The sequence below is a fragment of the Manis pentadactyla genome, chromosome 8, assembly GCF_030020395.1.
Source record: "Manis pentadactyla isolate mManPen7 chromosome 8, mManPen7.hap1, whole genome shotgun sequence".
In the NCBI taxonomy this organism is placed as follows: Eukaryota; Metazoa; Chordata; class Mammalia; order Pholidota; family Manidae; genus Manis; species Manis pentadactyla.
The window spans coordinates 114,578,660-114,584,989 of record NC_080026.1 but is presented as its reverse complement, the minus strand read 5'-3'; the positions used below and the strand labels follow the sequence as shown (position 1 = coordinate 114,584,989).

The following is a 6,330-nucleotide window of genomic DNA, read 5'->3' as shown; positions in this document are numbered from 1 at the left end:
TTGCTGTACAGAAATGTAACTGTTTTCTTTACAGTCCTTCTATTGGTGTTGATTTGTCCTGTTTGGGAATGAGAAATTTGTTCTAATGGAAAAAGTTGATAACGTTGAGTGGTCTTCAAGTGTGAAGTTCAGAGAGCTCAAATAAAAAAGTAAAATATGATAGACAGTGTTGGAATTTGAGGGAGCCCATTAAACAGCGCTGTTCTTTCCTGCTTTAGTTTGAATCAGTTGAGAACTCAGGCAAAAGAGGGAGCATGTGGAGACTGTGGTATCCCCTTTATTCCAGAGGAAGTGGATCCCAGAGAAGGGGGATCACAATTGCAACAGGTGGGCTTCCTTATGTGGCCTCCATCCTCCCCGTGATGGGCAGCGCTGGCCTGAAGCAGGACATCCCCCCTGCAGGGACTGAGCTCCTCCATGGAAAGCTTAGCACGTGGAGGAAACTCTTCTAGACTAAGAGCGAGGGGCTGCAGTCTCTTCCAGATTCTCTGATCCAGTGAGCCACAACTTTGCTGCAGTATGGAAAGGAGAGAGGGGCTGAGTGTGGCATGGAGGAGGACCCCCCAAAAAGGTGGAGGAGACCTCAGGAAAAGGGAAGAAACATGTGTTAACAAATCAGAAGGAGACTGAAAGCCTTAGCTCCCTCTTTGGGCTTAATTCAATATTTGTATTTAGCACTTATAAATATGTCAGCAGGTAAGTAAATTAACTGCTTTTGTTCTGTTTGAACTTTTAGATTCTTAGCTATCAGAACACCATCTCCTTGAAGTTAAAAAACAAACACTGCGACTAGTTTCTACTCCTTGGAAGAATTTAATTCATCCTTTAATATAAATAAGGCACCATGAAACACCAAGATCCCCACTGCTTTCTGATTCAGAAGACCCCAATTTCCCCACTGAGTTGTCCTCTCCAAGTAAACAAGAGGCCAGAAGATAATTTTTCAGCTCACTTTCTCCTGGAAGCAAAGAGGAAGCGGATGAAGACATAGGCTTGGTCTTGGCTTCTAGACGCTGGCTCTTGGCTGTGGGGCCTTCTCCAAGCACAACTTGCCTCATTGGAAAGTTGAAGATGAATGGGATGAGGAGGATGGGAAGGCACAGGTGATAATAAATAAGGAAATTCACCCCACTTCTGGAAGTGATCCTGACAGAATGGGGGGCTTGGGGCTTCAGTGGGAGACCATGTGGGCAGGCTCATTCTCTGGAGCTCAGTCTGACTCCAGCTCACATGCAAGGCTTCCTACAGGCTTCCATGCCAGCAGAGCCCAGCCTCCCGCTGTGAGTTAGCGCTGTCAGGCAGACTGTCCGTTTTCTAGAACACTCCGAGGCAGGCGAGAGCACCTCTGGAGTAGGATCCTTCTTCAGGCCCCGGTGAGCCTGACACCCCCTGTAAGTGAGCATGGCGTCTAGGAGGCATGGCCAGCTTGAACTCTGGCAGGAGAACGTAGTGCTGGTGCAGGTGCCCTCATTCTTGCTTCCTCCTTGGCCCTCACAAGGGTTACTGAGGTAACACCAAGAGAGGAACTCCCCATGGGCCAGTGATGCCACCAGTGGAGGGAGGGGCTTCCCAACCCCGCTGACCCAGGCTGGAGACGAGGCCAAGGCCCGCGGGCTGGGCCCTGAGGGCTGCCCTATGTGTTCCCAGTCAGCTGGCCCTTTTTTTCAGCTCTATGGGTCCTGGTCATCTATGTGGCTGGCAAGGTTCATCCAGAAAGGGGGGTTCTGTGTGGTGAGGGAGCCCCACTGGAGTGAACAGCTAGGGGCCTACAGATGGAGCCGGGTTTCCACAGTGGCTCTTGTTTCCAGGCATGCCCTGCTCTAGGATTAGGATCCTGAGGAAAACTCTGGGCTGCGGCTTCTCTCACCGCTCAGCTCTGCACTTTGTCTGATCCGGGCATCAGAGGCCAGACTGTGAGCTATATAACTCAGCACCCTGGGTACCAGGCTCTATCCTTTGCCCCAATCACCCTGTGTCTCTCAGCTTCTGCCTTTAGCACCTGCACCACCACTGGGTTCTCCTGAATTAGAGACATGAAAACATCCATTTGGGTATGATTCTTTTTACATCCCAGGTCAGCCTTTACTTGAATATCATAGAGGATCTACAGGAATGCAGACGGATCCATGTTAAGACCACACACCCTGATTTCCAATAACGCTTGGCCCTAGGCATCTGCAACCAAAGCACTAATAGGGACACATGTGGGGATTTCCAGCCTTCATTCATAGTCCACACAATAGGGGTCCCACTGTGGTTACTATTTTTTATACTATTTGGAGAGAGTCTCTAATTCAGTGTCCAGAGTGTTCTGTCACCATCCTGGCCATTCGTGGGGATCCAAAGCAAGCTGTAAGGATTGGTCTCCAAACCCAGACAAAGCCTCACCAGCAGACTCCCATGGCATGAAAGTAATCCAGCTTCTAGCTTGGAATTCTGTTTCCCCTGCACCATAGGGCCTGGCTTCTCTGGGAGCCGAGGCTCCCAGCAAAGCCTGCCATTCTCCCAGGACAGGGCCTGCTGATGCCCCCGAGGTGTGGACGTGGGTCCTGGATCCTGGATGTGCTATTAGACAGCAGCTTTTTGGGGCACGCTGGCATGGTCTGAGGGGATATGTAGGGAATACTCGCTAATGAGTGCTGGTGCATTCTTGAGCAGCTCATAGAACGAGTCCACCATCTTGCAGTAGAGACTTCGCTGCAGGACGAATGGCCGGAAGAGGTTGAGAGGCTGTGCCCTGCGAATGGCCTCGGGCAGTCCCACGGTGTCGGGCACCTTTCGGTTGCCAATAAAGAAGTGATGGAGCTTCTTCTCGAGCAGGCTCTTCTCCAGGAAGCAGAGCAGCTCATGCAGACGCACATCCAGCTGCCCAGCCTTCCAGTCAGTGGCCTGCCGGGAGAGCAGGAGGTGCAACAGGGCTGTTTTCACGTGGTAGCTGCCAAGTCTGCTGGGGCCGGTCAGGCGGCTCTGCTTGGAGAGCAGAAAGGAGGTGATCTGCAAGCAGGTGAGGTGGCAGGGACCTTCAGGCAGCCTCTTTGACATCATCCTAAGGAAGTGTCGCTCGTAGACAGCAAAGGACAAGAGCCAGTCAATGCTGGATGCTGGGGTCCCCCCAGAGGACTCCCTGGGAAGGTGGGAGACAAAGTACAGGTCCGAGTCATCACAGTGGATCACAGGAATCATGTTGAAGGGCATGAACTTGCCTGAGCGGAACCTGATCTTGAGGGACCCTGGGGTGTCCAGCTGGTTAAAGGCCAGGTCGAACTCGTATTTGCGGGCAATGCGGTGCCAGGCTCTGGTGAGGGCTGTCTGGAACCACTTCATGACCTGCACCGAGTCTAGATATGGGGAATCTCGGGCACACAGTGGGTCTTCTGCCTCACAGCCAAGCTGCACCAAGTTGTTTTTGCCGTGGAGGAGACACAGCATGTCCTCCCCAAGTTTGGTCTTGCCACAGATGCAGCCCAGCATATCCTCAGCCCAGACCACCTTAATCTGGCCATAACCCTGGCGATCCAAGGGCACGGAGTGGTTGGAGCACCAGAGCCCTGGATAGAAGTAGTAGGGCTCTGGGGGTGTGAAGGGCACAAAGAGTTTGCACAGCAGCAGCCTGTCCACCTGCCAGTTCTTATACATGCTGTCCACGCCAATGAAATCCTCCACCTCCATGTCTGTGTCCCGGTTGCAGAGGCTTCTCAGAGCTTCCAGCAAGTCATCCACGAAGCCTTCCACAAACTCGCGGGTACGAGTCGCATCGGCTGTGGCTCCCCGTATGCAACTCTCACGAAAGTGGTCGAGCATGGCCTTGTTGGGAGGGTGAGGCCCCGGAGGGGTGCACCCTTCAGGCCAGGCAGCTCATTCTTGGTGCCGCCCAGGCACCGGGTGAGGGCCCGTCCTGGTGGTCCTGCCGCCACAACTCGATCACCAGGAAGAGGATCATGCAGAGGGTGCTCCACAGGTCCCAGGTGATGCGGTTCTCATTCTGCTGCCGGCCCTCCTCCGCCACCTGCTCCAGGGCCTCCTTCTCGGCCGCCAGCCGTGCCATCTCCTCCTCCAGGCGTAGCTGCTCCAGCTGCAGCTCCTCCTGGTACGCCTGCATCTTGCGGATGATCTCCTCCTCATTCTCGGGCACGGTGGTGTTCTCCCGAGGGAACAGCAGAGGGTGGTTGACGATGGCTGTCACCACCACCAGACACACCCGGAAGAGCTCCAGTGCCATGCTGGGGCTTTCCTAGGGGGAGAGAGAGAGACAGACAGTCACACCAAGCTCCCAACAATGCCAAGTCTTCCCTAGACCTGCACACCGACCTCCACCTCCCCGAGCAGGTGAGTGTCTTAGAGCTCTGCTCCCACCGAACCCACTATCTCTTCTCCTGCTTAAGTCTAGTCCTGGGAACAAGAGCCCGAAGTTCTGCGCCACCGATCCTGGCTGAACAGCCACTGTGGTGGATCTCTGTTCTGTATGTCCAGACATTCCTCTTTCTGGTAGCAGTACCCCATTTTGCCTGGGAATCAGCCTTTTTCTACTCCCAGTCCTTATGGCTTGGGTGGGGATAACCTTGCCCCACCTCCAGGGACGAACATATGACTGTGGTCTAGGGTTTCCAAGGGAACAGGGAACAGCTGGTGGTGGCTCTGTAGCTGCCTCAAAGTAGGGGTCTGCCTGAGAAAGATGCCTACGTAGAGGAAAGCAGACTCCCAACCCCTGGATCCAGCTATGTCTGAAGCCATCACCTCTGAACTCTTTAGTCATACAAATCAGTAAATTCTCCTTTTTGTTTAAGTCAGTTTGAGTTATTTTTCCGTCATTTGAAACCAAAAACAGTCCTGAATAAGCCATTCCCTTCTTCTCCTAGTGAATGCCTTGTGGTGAACACATTTTCCTCAAGGTCTAGTGGAGAAGAACAGGAGGGCTGGATTCCAAAGTCAGCCCAGTCATTGACTAGCTGTGTGACCTTGGGCATATTAACTCACCTCTCTGAGACCGTTTCCTTACTGCAGCAGAGGAAAGCCACCGTACCCACAGGGTCACCACACTAATGGATGGATATCCACACAAACTGCATAGACAGCACACTGAACGGGGGACAGCATGTATTCAATGAATAACAACTTTGTGGAAGCAGTTTTGTGAACTGATCTTCCCCCACTGTAAACCTGTCCTTCTGATCTGGAAGTCTGTATCCCAAATTCAGACACTGACCTCCTGGGTCTTCATCCAGGACAATTTTGGAGACAACCAGGGTGACCAAGTCATTGGTTTCCCTCTCATGTGTCATCTGAACTTTAAATCTGATTTAATTGTGGAAGGAGACACTCCATTCCTCCAGGATAAAAGGATTTTTAGGTCTCAGGTGACTTCTGGGGAAGGGCTAACCCCTTATAATCCTTGCTGTTCAGACTGCACACCTGCAATGTCTCCTGGGAATTTGCTGGAAATGCAGAATCTCAGCCCCACTCCAGGCCTACTGATCCAGAATCTGCATTTTAATATCATCTTTAATACATTAAAGTCTCAGAGGCACCATCCTGTAGTATAAGCCTGACATTACACCCTCTCCTCTCCCTGGCAGGTACTGTGGGAAACAACAATTGGCTTTTTCCACACTTGTTCTGTCCTGTCTGGGACCGCAGCTAAGAGAGCAAATGGCCACATGAGACCCTGGCTGGACAATAAAGTACACGGGAGAGTTCCTCCCACTGCCCCACTGACGCATGCCAACACATGCTGTTAGGAGCTACTGTGTTTTTACCGAGCCCCATTCCCTGACCTTGAATTTGCACCCTAATAACCACCTGTTCTGATTTTTACCCTCATGGCACCAAGGAGCAGGTATTTGCCACCAGGTAGGGACCTCTGTAGATTCTACCCGGCAACGCCAGGATGCAGACGACCTGAGTGCCACACTTGGATAGAGCCTACTGCCGAGAAGCGGGTCCACACTGTACACAGCTGCATGCGTCAGGAGGAGCCAAGAGGGCTGGGTGGGAGGGATGTCCAGCAACAGCAGAATTCAGAAATATCCAGGCCTCAGAGGTGAACTCTGAGGCACTTTTGTGCTTCCACTTGAGGAGGAAACGGAGGACAGGAGAAAGTGGAGGAAGCCAGACTGGAAAGGGAGGGGGTGAGGAAAACGTGCAGGGGGCAGCCATCCAGCTTTTCTTCCCTGAGACAAGGAGCAGCTTGCTAGATAATTGCAGAAACAGGTCAGCCCTGGCTTCTACATTAGTGAAACATCAATGGAAAGTTTTGCCAGGGTGGTCCGCGGCAAACCGCCAAGGCCGGCTCATCAGCGTGGACCAGAACGTTAAGACACAGGTGTGGCACAC

The 6,330-nt window shown here is 52.5% G+C and overlaps 1 pseudogene; it reads right to left on the bottom strand.

Moving 5' to 3' along the window:
* Positions 1 to 2,203: 2,203 nt before the first annotated feature.
* LOC130684632 (inositol 1,4,5-trisphosphate receptor-interacting protein-like) lies at positions 2,204 to 4,219 on the bottom strand (annotated as a pseudogene).
* Positions 4,220 to 6,330: the final 2,111 nt, after the last annotated feature.